General features: G+C 49.5%; 1 protein-coding gene across 1 annotated transcript in view; it reads right to left on the bottom strand.

Moving 5' to 3' along the window:
- Positions 1 to 7,533, bottom strand: part of ASGR2 (asialoglycoprotein receptor 2) — a 41,447-nt gene extending 33,914 nt beyond the window's left edge. Inside the window, exon 1 of the mRNA XM_055258608.2 lies at positions 7,348 to 7,533. The gene's annotated coding sequence lies outside the window, so the exon portion shown is untranslated. The remainder of the gene's footprint in view (positions 1 to 7,347) is intronic.
- Between the last annotated feature and the right edge of the window lie 7,950 nt (positions 7,534 to 15,483).

Raw genomic sequence — 15,483 nt, 5'->3', positions numbered from 1 at the left:
ATGCCATCAGCAGCTCAAACACCAGAAAGTCCCCAGCTTTTGCAACAGCTCATAAGGACTGGTGTTTCCTGCCAGCAGTGACACCCTGCAGGTTTCCAAACTCCGCTTCTCTTTGTTTTGTAAAGCAGTGTTCTATCAGTCCCCGAAAGCCCCTAGAGTGGATCACACCTCCCTAATCTACTGTGTTCTGCATTTATCTACATCTGCAGTGTTTGTTGTGGTCTTGTTGCTAGAGGCCTGGTTCCTCCTGCCTGGTTTATAAAATCCATGTAACCCAGGATTTTTTGTGGTGTGGATACTCTACGTTGAAAGGACATGCATGCTTTTTATTTTATTTATTATTATTATTATTAATTATTATTATTATTATTTTGGAGACGGAGTCTGTCTCTGTTGCCAGGCTGGAGTGCAGTGGCGCGATCTTGGCTCACTACAACCTCCACCTCCCAGGTTCAAGCGATTCTCCTGCCTCAGCCTCCTGACTCGCTGGGACTACAGGCGCTCGCCGCCACGCCCGGCTAATTTTTTTTTTTTTTTTTTTTTTGTATTTTAGTAGAGACGATGTTTCACCATGTTGCCCAGGCTGGTCTTGAACTCCTGGACTCAAGTGATCCTTCTGCCTCGGCCTCCCAAAGTGCTGGGATTACAGGCGTGAGCCACCGCCCGTGGCCGACATCCATGCTTTTGAAATGCCACAAGGGCACTGGGGACTGGAAGCAGCAACGGAAACAGGAAAGGTTCCCTTGTCCCCGTCGGAGGGCGTGTGACAGCGCGAATGGCTCGCTTTTTCAGAATCCCACTGCTCAAACCTCTAGCGGGAGCCTGCTGACGGGCAGCTTGTGGGGCTCCAACCCCACGGCAGCATCCGGGGGTGAATGCTTACAGCTCCTGAAGCCCCAGTGGGCGTGTGTGACGGGGGGCTCTTTTAGTTTTGCCGTCTGTAGGCGGCTTGTGTTCATCAGCTCTATTAGACCTTCTGCCTTATCACAAGCACAGAGGGCTTTCTGTGTCCTGGGGTTCTTGCCTTGGTGTACTGGAAGAATGGGATCACATGTGGGCTTGGAGAATGAGTGTAAGGTTTTTTATGGAGTGGTAGCTCTCAGCGATGTGGATGGGGTGGCCAGAAGGGGGATGGAGTGGGAAGGTGGTTTCCCCCGGTCCCGGAGTCGGGCCACCCAGTGCCCGGGCTCTCCTCCAACCGCCTCGGCCAAACTCCGCAAATCATTCTGCTGGTCAGTGACCTGCCGGCATCCGCCTGTCAGTGTGCTCTTATGCCCGTGCGTTCCCCTCCATGTCCAGCCGCTTCTGTGTCTGCCCGCTAGGGTCTCAGGGCTTTTATAGGCACAGGATAGGGGTGTGGCAGGCCAGGATGCTCTTGGGAAATGCAACATTTGGGCATGAAAACAGAAATGCCTGTCCTCGCCAAGGTCCGTGGGCACAGGCCCGGGGGTGAAGCCCTAGCCAGAGACCCGCCCTTCTCTCCCCAGCACTTCCCTGCCCGACTCCCGTATCAGAACCAAACGGTTTTCTGTCTTCTCGACAAGATCACAAGGTTCTATGAAGCCAAGCACAACCAGAGGGTCCTGGGTGGGGGGGCATCATCTGCCCACAGCGTGGCAGCTCTTGCCTGTGTCAGAAGCACAGAAATGAAGGGACCCTACCTTCAGGAACAGCACAGTTAAGAGGAAAATAAGGCTGGGCGCAGTGGCTCATGCTTGTAATCCCAGGACTTTGGGAGGCTGAGGCGGATGGATGGTGAGGTCAGGAGATCGAGACCAGCGTGGCCAACATGGTGAAACCTTGTCTCTACTAAAAATATAAAAAAGTTAGCTGGGTGTGTTGGCGAGCACCTGTAGTCCCAGCTACTCTGGAGACTGAGGCAGGAGAATCGCTTGAACCCAGAGGCGGAGTTATGGTGAGCCAAGATCACACCATTGCACTCCAGCCTGGGCAACAAGAGCGAAACTCCATCTCAAAAAAAAAAAAAAAAACCAAAACGGAAAATATACAGGTTCACAAGCATGGAGTGAGTGGGACCCCAGAAATAAGGTGTCCAGGGACGGCTTTCTGGAGAAATGGTGCCTCAGCCACCCCTGGAAGAGCCACAGTCCAGAACCTCACACTCCAGACTTTCCACCTACACACCTGCCTGTCAGAGGACAGCAAACTCCAGGAGAGCCACTTGCCACAAGTATATAGTATCTAATATATTTGTTTGTTTTCATATAAAATTAATTTCAAATTAAATATTCCCGGATGATGAGGAGTTACCTACTGGGTACAAAGTACATTGTTTGGGTGATGGAGACTCTAAAAGCCCTGAGTTCACCACTCCACAATCTATGCATGTCACAAAATTACACTTGTTTCCCATAAATTTATAAAAATAAATAAAGCTGGGCCGGGTGCGGTGGCTCACGCCTGTAATCCCAGAAATTTGGGAGGTTGAGGCGGGTGGATCGCCTGAGGTCAAGAGTTCGAGACCAGCCTGGCCAACATGGCTAAACCCCATCTCCACTAAAAATACAAAAAAAAAAAAAAAAATTAGCCGAGCATGGTGGCGAGCGCCTGTAATTCCAGCTACTCGGAAGGCTGAGGCAGGAGAATCGCTTGAACCCGAGAGGTGGAGGTTGCAGTGAGCCAAGATCGTGCCACTGCACTCCAGCCTGGGCAACAAGGGTGAGACACGGATCTTTTGAGCCCAGGAGTTCAAGGCTGCAGTGAGCTATGATTGAGCCACTGCATTCCAGCCTGGGCGACAAAGCCAGGCTCATCTCAAAAAATAAAGAAATTCTGACACATGCTACACCATGGATAAACCTTGAAGATATTATGCTGAGTGAAATAACCCAGTCACACAGGGACAAATATTGTATAATCCCACTACCTAAAGCAGTCAGATTCATAGAGACAAAAAGTAGAATGATGTGGTCGCCAGGGGGAGGGGTTGGTGGGCGGGGAATGCGGAGTTGCTGTTACATGGGTTTAGAGTCTCAGTTTCGCAAGATGAAAAGAGTTCCCGCTGGGCGCGGTAGCTCACGTCTGTAATCCCAGCACTTTGGAAGGCCGAGGCGGGCGGATCACGAGGTCAAGAGATCGAGATCATGCTGGCCAACATGGTGAAACCCGTCTCTACTAAAAATACAAAAATTAGCTGGGCGTGGCGGCGGGCGCCTGTAGTCCCAGCTACTCAGGAGGCTGAGGCAGGAGAATCACTTGAACCCAGGAGGCGGAGGTTGCAGTGAGCCAAGATCACGCCACTGCACTCCAGCCTGGCAACAGAGCGAGATTCTCTCTCCCAAAAAAAAAAAAAAAAAAAAAAAAAAAAGATGAAAAGAGTTCCGTGGATAGTTGCACAGCAATGAATGTGCCGCATGCAACAGAAATACATACTTAAAAACGGTTAAATTTTATGTGGTGTGTATTTTACCACAATTTTTTTATGCAAAAGGCAAAGTCTTAAAAAATTACTGCAATCAGTATTAAACCTTATTTCATATTTCTAGTTTACTCTTTCGCCCTTAGGAAGTTGGGTTTTTTCTTTTTTCGCTTATGTTCCCAACATCAGGGTAGCAGCGCCACCGTGTGGTCACAGCTGCATGTGCCAGTCTGCAAGAAGAGAGACTCCCCTGCACCCCAACTATTTTTTAATACAGGTTGAGCGACCCTAATCCCCAAATCCAAAATCCGAAAGGCACCAAAATCCAAAATTTTCTGAGCCACAAGTGGAAAATTTCACACCTGACCTCATGTGACAGGTTTCAGTCAAAATGCCGTCGAAACTGTTTCATGCACAAAATTATTTAAAATAATATATAAAATTACCTTCATAGCCTGGACAACATAGCAAGACCCTGTCTCCACAAAAAATTTAAAAATTAGCCAGGACTGGTGTTGCGTGCCTGTACTCCCAACTACTCAGGAGGCTGAGGCAGGAAGTCACTTGAGGGCAATCAATCTGCATTATACTTCTAAGTAGCTGAAGTGAAACATTAAACAGTAAAGAGATCATTCTTACATAGCTAAGAGTATTCAATTATTCAGCTCCTGAGAACTATTTGGCTACACTTACCTCATTATCTTTCTTTTGCCAACTTGTAACTCATTCTAGCTTAAATCACAAACACTTTCTGGTTTACATCTTAGAGTCGAAAAAGGTTTGCAAAGCCCCTAAAGGTGTTGAGGCAGCTCGGCATGAGAGCGTGATAGCTTCTGTTTCATCCCCAGATCTATTAAATGGAGTTCAGAAACCAGGACGATTGCATGTATAAGCCCCAGATTTAAAAGACTCTGAAAAAGAGCTTCTTGAGTTTTACCCTTGACACACTAAATGCAATCCACAGCCTCTCTGCCCTAACAGACTTTTGTGTTCCTTCCCTCTTTTTTTTTTTTTTTGAGACAGAGTCTCACTGTTGCCCAGGCTGGAGTGCAGTGGCGCGATCTCGGCTCACTGCAGGCTCCGTCCCCCGGGGTTCACGCCATTCTCCTGCCTCAGCCTCCCGAGTAGCTGGGACTACAGACGCCCGCCACCACGCCTGGCTAATTTTTTGTATTTTTAGTAGAAACAGGGTTTCACTGTGTTAGCCAGGATGGTCTCGATCTCCTGACCTTGTGATCCGCCCGCCCCAGCCTCCCAAAGTGCTGGGATTACAGGCGTGAGCCACCGCACCCAGCCTCCTTCCCTCTTTTATAGTAAAATTAGGAAGTGGGGAGAGGGGACAAGTAAGTAAGGGTATCTGCACAGGCTGAGCAACCCCACCCTCAGCCTTGCTGAGTTCTCTCCACCCAGAGGACACTGTACTCCTGCTCTGGGAAGACAGTGCCTCCCGCCAGGGGATTCCGCCAACCACTGCTCCCTGCAGTCGGGGTTACCAGTGATGGTTCTTCCCCCAGCGTCACCCTACGGTGTCTTGGCAGCCTGCCTGCTTCACAGACTGCCTCGAGAGTCCCTCAGAGTTATTTCCTTAAAGGCCAAATGCAAGCGTATCTTCACTGACGGGGTTTCAGAGCTTCACTTTGCAAGTTTTGAGGCAGAGACTCAAGCTGATTTTGCTGAGAAGGACATGAGAGCCGAGAGAGAATCAAACAGAACGGCGGCTCTCCTCCCATTCATGGCATGTAATGCTCTGGGCCCAGCTGCACCTGCCATGGCCTCCAGGGACCTGCTGGAGGGGTCTCCCAGCCCCACCTGGTATAAGCCAAGCCTGCTCCAGACTCAGGATCTGCCCTAAGGGCTGGGATCTCACAGCCTTAGGTAAGCATGAGTCAGTCTGAATGTAATCTACCCTCCCTACACCCCTCCCCAGTCCCAGCCTCTCTGAGGGGTCTCATAGCCACCCAGCCTGCCTGTGACCTTTGCTGGCAATAGCTTTTCTTCCCATTAACTCTTTTTGTTTTGTTTTTGAGATGGAGTTTCACTCTGTAGCCCAGGCTGGAGTGCAACGGCGCGATCTTGGCTCACTGTAATCTCCGCTTTCCAAGTGCAAGCAATTCTCCCCTCTCCGCCTTCCGAGTAGCTGGGACCACAGGCACCCACCACCACGCCCGGCTAATTTTTGTATTTTTAGTAGAGATGGAGTTTCACCACGTTGGCCAGGCTGGTCTTGAACTCCTGACCATGCCTGGCCTCCATTAACTTTTAATAATAAAACATGGTGGCTGGGCGCGGTGGCTCACGCCTGTAATCCCAGCACTTTGGGAGGCTGAGGCGGGCAGATCATGAAGTCAGCAGATGGAGACCATCCAGGCTAACACGGTGAAACACCCCGTCTCTACTAAAAATACAAAAAAATTAGCCGGGCGTGGTGGCGGATGCCTGTAGTCCCGGCTACTCCGGAGGCTGAGACAGGAGAATGGTGTGAACCTGAGAGGCAGAGCTTGCAGTGAGCCGAGATCGCGCCACTGCACTCCAGCCTGGGCGAAAGAGCAAGACTCCATCTCAAATAATAATAATTAAAAAAATGCTGCCTGATTACAGGAACTTAAACTTGTTTTGTTTACCCAAGCTGACATTTAAAAGTTACTAATAACTTCTTTGTTTAGGGAAGTTAGCAAGTGACTTCGTAAACCCTGAGCAGCTCCCCTTAACTGTTTAAGTGGGAAGCCAGCCGTCGCCTACCCCAGGCAGGGGAGGCAGGACTTCTCCAGTGGCTCAGGGGAGACTGCCCTTCTTTGCCAGTTTTGGTTTGCAGACAGGCCACTGAAAGGTGGGGCCAAAAAGCTTCTGTGAAGCAAAGAAATTTGAGACCCTAGTCCCTTTCTCTTGGAGGTCTAATGTCCTTAGAACCTCTGTGATGAACAGAGATGGCTCTAGCTAAAGTCTGCTGACGGGAAAGGGCACCAAAGGGCCCGAGGGAAGCCCATTATGACTGAAGAGGAAATAGAACTAGTGACCCTGTGTCTTAGTCAGCTTGCACTGCCATTGCAAAACACCACAGACCGAGTGGCTTAAACAAAAAAACATTTATTTCTCACAGTTCTGGAGGCTGGGAAGCCCAAGGTGAAGGTACTGGCAGATCCAGTGTCTGGGGAGGGCTCGCTTCCTGGTTTGCAGACAGCCACCTTCTTGCTGTGTCCTCAAGTGGATGAGAGAGCACACTCTGGCCTCCTTCTCTTCCAACAAGGGCACAAATCCTATCGTGGGGACCCCACCCTTACAACCTCATCTAAATGTAATTATCTCCCAAAGGCCCCACCTCCAAATATCATCACACTGGGGAGTAGGGCTTCCACCTATGAATTCAGGGTGGGGAGGACAGAAACATTCAGTCCCTAGGACCCTGTATCAGTGCTAAGGCCTGGTAGGGTTTGTGAGGGAAGCCGGGTTTGGCACAGGCTGTAGGTGCCCCCTGACCAGTTAGATGCTGAGAAGATGTGCTTTGAGGACGTCAGCTGAGCAGGGCTATGAACTGAGGTGTTCTTTTCTCTGGAGCCTGAGGACACGGTGCAGTTGCTCAGCAGCACTAACGAGGGACTGGGTGTGCCCTGAGCAAGCTGTCATTGGGGGTTAAAGACAGAAACTCTCACAGCCTAGGGGCCTAGTGGCTTCCGGGACAGAGCTAAGCGGGGCACAACAGGGGTAGATGGTCTGTTCCATTAAACTTTTGAAGCTCATTGTCTGAGGTAATACCCAAGGTTGATTGTCTCGTGCCAAGGAAATTGAGGATGCGGGCACACACAAGGAGTGAGTTTAAGAGCAGAGGTTTACTAGGCAAGAGAAAGAGAAAAGCTCTCTCTCCTGCAGAGAGGGAGGGGCTCCCAAGGATATCCAGTCCAAAAGGGACCTCACCTGCTTTGTTGATTGTTGAATGGCCCAGCTAATTCTGATTGCAGTGGCAGAGGGCTTACCTCCACGAGCAGCTGAAAGTGCGTCCTGCGAGTGACCGACTCATCCAGGCCTTGGACCAAGAAAACAGCTCCTCAACTGCATCAGCTGGACCATGGTACAGACCAGAGACAGGGCAAGAAAAGCAGCAGAGGCTGTTGGCCCGTGCAGAGAAGAAAGCTGCCGGCAAAGAGGGCATCTCCATGAAGACCCCAACTGTCCCACGAGCAGGATTAACCCCGACAGCACCTGGTGGAGAACAAGAAGCCTCAGCTGGTGGTGACCGCACGTGACTCTCGTCGAGCTGGCTGTCTCCCTGTCTGCGCCATGTCCTACAGTGTGGTTCCCTTACTGCATTATCCAGGGGAAGGCAGGACGGAGATGCCTGGTCCGCAGGAAGACCCCAGAAAGACTGTCACCTTCACACAGTCTCACTGGGAAGACAAAGCAGCTCTGGCTAAGGTGGGGGAAGCTATCAGGACTGATTACGGTGGCAGGTGTGACGAGATCCGCAGTCACTGGGGAGGCAATGGAACCTCCTTTGCAAAAATTATAACAGGAAATTATGACAGTGAAAGAAATCAGACCTAACCGACTCCATCTTGCATCTAACCTTTAAGCTGTCCTTGTCCATTCCTCAGTATAGGCTGAACTAACTTTGGGGAGGAATTCAGTTCATGGTTTGACTCTGAAACAAAATTGATAATAGCCCTTAACCAAAAATCTGCCTTTGCGAGACTAACAGATTAGCTACGAGATCAGAAATTATAGTTTAGGGGTCATGCAGCCCCTGACTCTAAGAGTCTGAACCTCCCCAAATTGCTCCTGGGGATAACATCACTATTGTAAAACCTAAGATCAGTACTTGAGATACTTTTCAGACCCTGCACTCGATGGATCAGCTGACACCACCCAGACCCGTAATCTGACCTAACCAGTTCTGCCACAGCACCCAGGAACAGAAGACAGCAAGAAAATCTCACTTTGATCTCCTATGATTCCGTCTCCATCCTGACCAGTCAGCGCTCCTCACTTTCCAAGCCCCTACCCACCAAATTATCTTTAAAAACTCTGATCTCCGAATGCGCGGAGACTGATTTGAGTAATAGTAAAACTCTGGGCCGTGTCACGTGCGTCCGAGTGAAGAGACCAACAGGCTTTCTGTGAGCAACAAGGCTATTTCACCTGGGTGCAGGCAGACTGAGTCCGAAAAGAGAGTCAGCAAAGAGTGGTGGGATTATCATTAGTTCTTATAGGTTTTGGGATAGGCGGTGGAGTTAGGAGCAATGTTTTGCAGGCAGGGAGTGGATCTCACAAAGTACATTCTCAAGGGTGGGGAAATTACAAAGAACCTTCTTAAGGGTGGGGGAGATTACAAAGAATCTTCTTCTTTTCTTTTTTTTTTTTTTTGAGACGGAGTCTCGCTCTGTCGCCCAGGCTGGAGTGCAGTGGCGCGATCTCGGCTCACTGCAAGCTCCGCCTCCCGGGTTCACGCCATTCTCCTGGCTCAGCCTCTCCGAGTAGCTGGGACTACAGGCGCCCGCCACCACGCCTGGCTAATTTTTTGTATTTTTTAGTAGAGACGGGGTTTCACCGTGGTGTCGATCTCCTGACCTCGGCCTCCCAAAGTGCTGGGATTACAAGCGTGAGCCACCGCGCCCGGCCTTACAAAGAACCTTCTTAAGGGTGGGAGAGATTACAAAGAAACTTCTTAAGGGTGAGGGAGATTACAAAGTACATTGATCAGTCAGGGTGGGGCAGAAACAAATCACAATGGTGGAATGTCATCAGTTAAGGCTATTTTCACTTATTTTGTGGATCTTCAGTTGCTTCAGGCCATCTGGATGTACACGTGCAGGTCACAAGGGATGTGATGGCTTAGCTTGGGCTCAGAGGTCTGACAGGCTGGGTGCGGTGGTTCACGCCTGTAATCACAGCCCTTTGGGAGGCCGAGGTGGGTACAAGGTCGAGACCATCCTGGCCAACATGGTGAAACCCCGTCTCTACTAAAAATACAAAAATTAGCTGGGCATGGTGGCACGCACCTGTAGTCCCAGCTACTCAAGAGGCTGAGGCAGGAGAATCTCTTGAACCCGGGAGCTGAAGGCTGCAGTGAGCTGAGATCACGCCATTGCACTCCAGCCTGAGCAACAAGAGTGAAACTCCATCTCAATAAAAGAGCCTCCGGTCTCCCGCACAGCCGGCTCTGCGTGAATTACTCTTTCTCCATTGCAATTCCCGTCTTAATAAATCGGCTGTGTCTAGGCAGCAGGCAAGGTGAACCCGTTGGGTGGCTACGGGTCCAAAATCTGTGGCTCAGACATTGCTAAGCTGCAAAAGGCAAAGGCTAAAGAACTTGCCACTAAACTGGGTTAAACGTCCACTGTTGAGTTTTCTGTACATAATTTTTTTTTTTAATTCTCCTTCAAAAAAATACCGCTATCAAAGTGGCTCCTGCCAGTAATCCCAGCAATTTGGGAGGCTGAGGCAGGACGATGGCTTGAGCCCAGGAGTTCGAGACCAGCCTGGGCAACAGAGTGAGACCCCTCTCTCCAAAAAAAAAAAAAAAAAATTAGCCAGGCGTGGTAGCACATGCCTGTAATCCTGTCATAGGGCGACCCCAAAGTTAGAGGTCAGCCCAGGAGGTCACATGGGTTCTTGGCTTTACACAGGAAGGAACTCAAGAGGGAGTCAACAGCTCACGCCTGTAATCCCAGCACTTTGGGAGGCCAAGGTGGGCAGATCATCTGAGGTCAGGAGTTTGAGACCAGCCTGGCCAACGTGGCAAAACCCCGTCTCTACTAAAAAAACGAAAATTAGCCAGGTGTAGTGGTGCACACCTGTAATCCCAGCTACTCAGGAGGCTGAGGCAGGAGAATCACTTGAACCCCGGAGGCGAAGGTTGCAGTGAGCCCAGATTGCGCCATTGCACTCCAGCCTGGGTAACACAACGAAACTTTGTCTCAAAAAAAAAAAAAAACGGAGCCAACAGAGTAAAGGAGTAAAGTGAAGGCAAGCTTACCAAGAAAGTAAAGGAAGAAAAGAGGGCCTACTCCACAGGCAGAGCAGCTCCAAGGGCCACTAGTTGGCTATTTTTATGCTTATTTCTTTTCTTTTTTTTTTTTTTTGAGACCCAGTCTCGCTCTGTCACCCAGGCTGTATGGATGGAGTGCAGTGGCGCAATCTTGGCTCACTGCAAGCTCCGCGTACCGGGTTCATGCCTTCTCCTGCCTCAGCCTCCCGAGTAACTGGGACTACAGGCGCCCGCCACTACGCCCAGCTAATTTTTTGTATTTTTAGTAGAGACGGAGTTTCACTGTGTTAGCCAGGATGGTTCTTTTTTTTAAATTCATTGATTTTTCAAATGGAGTATTATTTCTTGATCATATGCTAAACAAGGGGTGGATTATTCATGAGGTTTTCCGGAAAGGGGCAGGCAATTCCTAGAACTGAGGGTTCCTCCTCCTTTCAGACCACATAGGGTAACTTCCAAGTGTTGCCATGGCATTTGTAAACTGTCATGGCGCTGGTGGGCGTGTCTTTTAGCACGCTCATTTGTTATAACGAGTGTATGGTGAATAGTGAGGACAACCAGAGGTCACTTCAGCTGTCATCTTGGTTTTGGCGGGCTTTGATCCACTTACGTACTGCATCTTGTTTCAGCAGCAGGGTCTTCCTGACCCATACCTTGCAAAACCTGTCCTGCCGAACTCCTGTCTCAGTCCCAGTCACTCGGGAGTCTGAGGCAGGAAGATCACTTGAGCCCAGGAGCTCGAGGCTGCAGTGAGCCATGATTGTACCACTGCACTCCAGCCTGGGCAACAGAGCAAGACCCTGTCTCAATAAATAAATAAATAAATAAGGCACAAAGATTTCCCATATACTCCCTACCCCACCCCCCACACCCCCACACATACACAACCTCTCTCCGTAGATTTGTGGTTAATGTTTGTCTGCATAGGTTGTACCTCTGGTATGTAATTTATGTTTTCATTGTTTGTAACAAGTTAATTTGTTTTTTTTTTTTTTTTTTTTTTGAGACGGAGTCTCGCTCTATCACCCAGGCTGGAGTGCAGTGGCGTGATCTCGGCTCACTGCAAGCTCCGCCTCCCGGGTTCACGCCATTCTCCTGCCTCAGCCTCTCCGAGTAGCTGGGACTACAGGCGCCCGCCACCACGCCCGGCTAATTTTTTTGTATTTTTAGTAGAGACGGGGTTTCACCGTGGTCTCGATCTCCTGACCTCGTGATTCGCCCGCCTCGGCCTCCCAAAGTGCTGGGATTACAAGCGTGAGCCACCGCGCCCGGCCTTGTTAATTTGTTTTTAAACATGCAACCTGCACTTCCCCAGCCCCAGAAAGTGCTGATAATGAAGAGGTCATTTGCACCCAAAACAAAGCTAAGTTTTCATCTCACCAGTGGGAGTATTACCCTCTGTGTTTTTAGGTCATTAAATATTTGCAATAAAAATACAATTAATCATTTAGTGTACCTAAGTGTTGTGTGTATTGAAGGATTTAGCACCTCCCTTGAACAACAAACCGTATTGCTCAACTGAGCACCATCCTCTTGAGGGACATTGGAGAATCTTTATTTTGTTTCTAAACAAAATAAAGGACAAGAACTCCAGTTGTTAGATCTGTGAAAGGAAAATAAATCTCGGGGCCAGGCACAGTGGCTCACTCCTTAAATCCCAGCACTTTGGGAGGCCGAGGCCGGCGGATCACCTGAGGTCAGGAGTTCGAGACCAGACTGGCCAACGTGGTGAAACCTCATCCCTGCTAAAACTACAAAGATTGGCTGGGCGTGGTGGTGCACGCCTGTAATCCCAGCTACTCTAGAGGCTGAGGCAGGGGAATCGCTTGGACCCAAGAGACGGAGGTTGCAGTGAGCCGCACACCTCTGCACTCCACCCTGGGCGACTTCGTCTTAAAAAAAAAAAAAAAAACAGAAAAATAAATCTCGGGATCCCAAAATCACTAAGCCAAAGGAAAAGTCAGGGAAAGGTTTGCCTTTTTACTCCTCCCATTTTATTCCTGAATAAGATAGCTACAAAGATAAAAAAGCCTACATACCTCCCTCACAATTTGCCCACACTGAGCCAGACTAAATTGTGTGTTCAGTGAAAGGCTGATCAAGGACTTAAAAGGATGCAACCTTTTGTCTCTCCTCTACCTACGATCTGGAAGCCCCTCTCCCAACCCCCTTCCCCACCCCCGCTGTCTCATGTCTCCCTAAAATGTATAAAAGCAATCTGTACCCCAACCACCCTGGCCACATGTCATCAGGACCTCCTGAGACTGTGTCACGGGTGCATCCTTAACCTTGGCAAAATAAACATTCTAAATTGATTGAGACCTGTCTCAGATCAAAAAGTATTATGGTACATTGAGTTGCGTTTTGGATTTTGGGTGTGTGTAAATTGTTCTCTTCTCCACAAAATCAGAAAGTGTGGCCCTGCGCTGGAGAGGGTGGGGTCACCCCAGTCACCTGAGCGAGGAAGCCCCCAAGCCCAAGGAAAAGAGAGGGAGCAGAGAGGAGGGGAAGCTGCAAAGCCCACTGCCCCACCCAGAGCCACCCACCAGCCTGGAACTCCTCTGCAGAAAAACAAGGAAAATACAACTAAAGCTTGTTTGATGGCAAAGGCTTTCCTTTGCCTTGTGGATGATGGAATGCAGATCGCTATGACGATGGGAGCTTAAATTGTGTGTTCAGTGAAAGAGGAATTTATCCAAAGGAAAAAGGAATTTCCTCCACAGAGTGGCCTAGAAACTGCAGAGAAAAGCAAAGGAGGTGAGTTCAAGTCACTTCAAAGTAGTCAGCAGTCACAGCAGAATGGCCCAGAGCAGGTTTTTTTTTTTTTTGAGACGGAGTCTCACTGTCTCCCAGGCTGGAGTGCAGTGGCGTGATCTCGGCTCACTGCAATTTCCGCCTCCCGGCTTCAAGCAGTTCTCCTGCCTCAGCCTCCCGAGTAGCTGGGACTACAGGCGCCCGCCACCACACCCAGCTAATTTTTGTATTTTTAGTAGAGACGGGGTTTCACCATGTTGGCCGGGCTGGTCTCAAACTCCTGACCTTGTGATCCACCCACCTTGGCCTCCCAAAGTGCCGAGATTACAGGCGTGAGCCACCGCGTCCCGGGCAACAGCACAGGTTTTTAAAGATGACCATGTGCTTTATGTGCACATCAGATGCCAAGTTGATGAGCACAGAATCCTTACGGCCAAGATAAGGATCTGCTTCCTGGACAAGCAAAGCCTGCCACTGGAGACTGCTTCTGCATCTGCACACAGGTAGAAGCTGGTCTCTGTGAATCCGTTCTTCTTTCTGTGACTTTTACCCACCCCACCGACTGCAAAAAAGTGATTGTATTCTCACTAATTGTTATAACACATTTAACCTCCTGGGCCCTTGAAGGAGGCGGCACCTTGCAGCCCGGGGAGGTCGGTCCTTAGTGTCTCTGGTCATGAATGTTCAGAGTGAGATGGGGGAACGTGCAAGCCACAATGTCCTCCCCACTTTTCCTGCGACTTGCATGTCTGGCTATTCCCCACCTGCCCAAGCCTCTCTTGGCAGTGCTTGTACATCCCCCTCCTCTATGGAGATCTGTCTAAGGTGTATCTCCTCCCGAGACCACCTTGAGGCACTCTGGTATAACCTGTAGCCAAAGCTGCTCTGATCAATCAGCTGTAGGTTACACCAGAGTACCTCAAGTGGGTCCCGGGAGGAGACACAGCTTAGGCAGATCTAGGTCAAGTTTCCGTTTTCATGATCTAGCCAGGCTGCCCTTGATAATGTATTTGAGACTTTAGTCATTGCCTATTCTGAGCCATCACATTACAGAGAAAGGCCTGGGTGCCACCTAGCCCTTTGTTAGTAAGGGTGCACTTCCTAGAGATTGTAGGTTCACTGCAGTGAGTCAAAGTAGCTGAGAGCAGCGCTAATGATTTGCTTGGTTGGTTGACTGAAATCTGGTGTCCTCAGGAGTGGTCTCTGCTGATTGAGATTGATGTGATACCAAACTTCCCCGGTGTAATGTATCATAGAAGAAAGAATCCACAGGCCGGACCTCAGAGCGGAGTGGGAATAACAGACCAGCCAGTCACCTACCTGGTAGCAGCTTACAAGTTAATGGCAAATGACCTCATGAAGGGTGTAACATATAAACTGACTCATAATTCAGCGTATAGGTTTGCCTTTCCCTGCCCACAGTGCTCCTGCCAGCACTATCCTCCATGAAGTTTCAGAAAGCTGTGTTCATTGTCATAGTATACACAACACACTCCAGAGCAAGCAACTCACAGCAAAAGAACTGCGGCATATGGGCTCAAGCCATGGAATCCGTTGATCTTACCACGTACCCCATCACCCAGAAGCAACTTGCCTGATACAATGGAATTACTGAGTAAACACTCCACAATTGTGCCAGCTGGAAGACAGGCCCCTGAAGGATGGGGGTGCCAGCCTACAGGATACTCCATAGCGTTTGAACAATTCCTCTATAGTGAGAATTCACAGGTCCAGAAATCAAAGTGTTTTTTGCCTTATAACTTTTTTTTTTTTTTTTTGAGGCGGAGTCTTGCCCTGTTGCCCAGGCTGGAGTGCAGTGGCGCAATCTTGGCTCACTGCAAGCTCTGCCTCCCAGGTTCAAGTGATTCTCCTGCCTCAACCTCCTGAGAAGCTGGAATTTTGGTATTTTTTTTTTTTTTAGTAGAGATGGGGTTTCACCACGTTGGCCGGGCTGGTCTCAAACTCCTGACCTCGTGATCTGCCCGCCTCGGCCTCCCAAAGTGCTGGGATTACAGGATGAGCCACCGTGCCAGGCCTCCCTATTACATTTAATAACTCACCTGTCTTTGAGTTCTACCAACTTTAGAGGTCATAATTCCCAAGGGTGAAATGCTTCCATCAGGAAACATAATTGGTTCCACTAAACTGGAAGTGGAGGTTTCCCCTGTTGCCATTTGGGGCCCTTCCTGCCGCTGAGCAATAGGAAAAGAGAGGTCCCTGGACTGCCTGGGATGACCGATCCTGGTTATCAAGGGGAAAGGAGGTTGCTGTTACACAATGGGAGAATGGGTATATCTAGAACTCAGGGGGCTCCATGCCTTCTAATACAATTTCACAGAAACTATAACAACCCAATAAAGGCTTCAGACCC

The sequence above is a fragment of the Symphalangus syndactylus genome, chromosome 20 (genome assembly GCF_028878055.3).
Source record: "Symphalangus syndactylus isolate Jambi chromosome 20, NHGRI_mSymSyn1-v2.1_pri, whole genome shotgun sequence".
Taxonomy (NCBI): domain Eukaryota; kingdom Metazoa; phylum Chordata; class Mammalia; order Primates; family Hylobatidae; genus Symphalangus; species Symphalangus syndactylus.
Note: the sequence above shows the minus strand (reverse complement) of the source record. Positions and strands in the feature narration are given on the sequence as shown.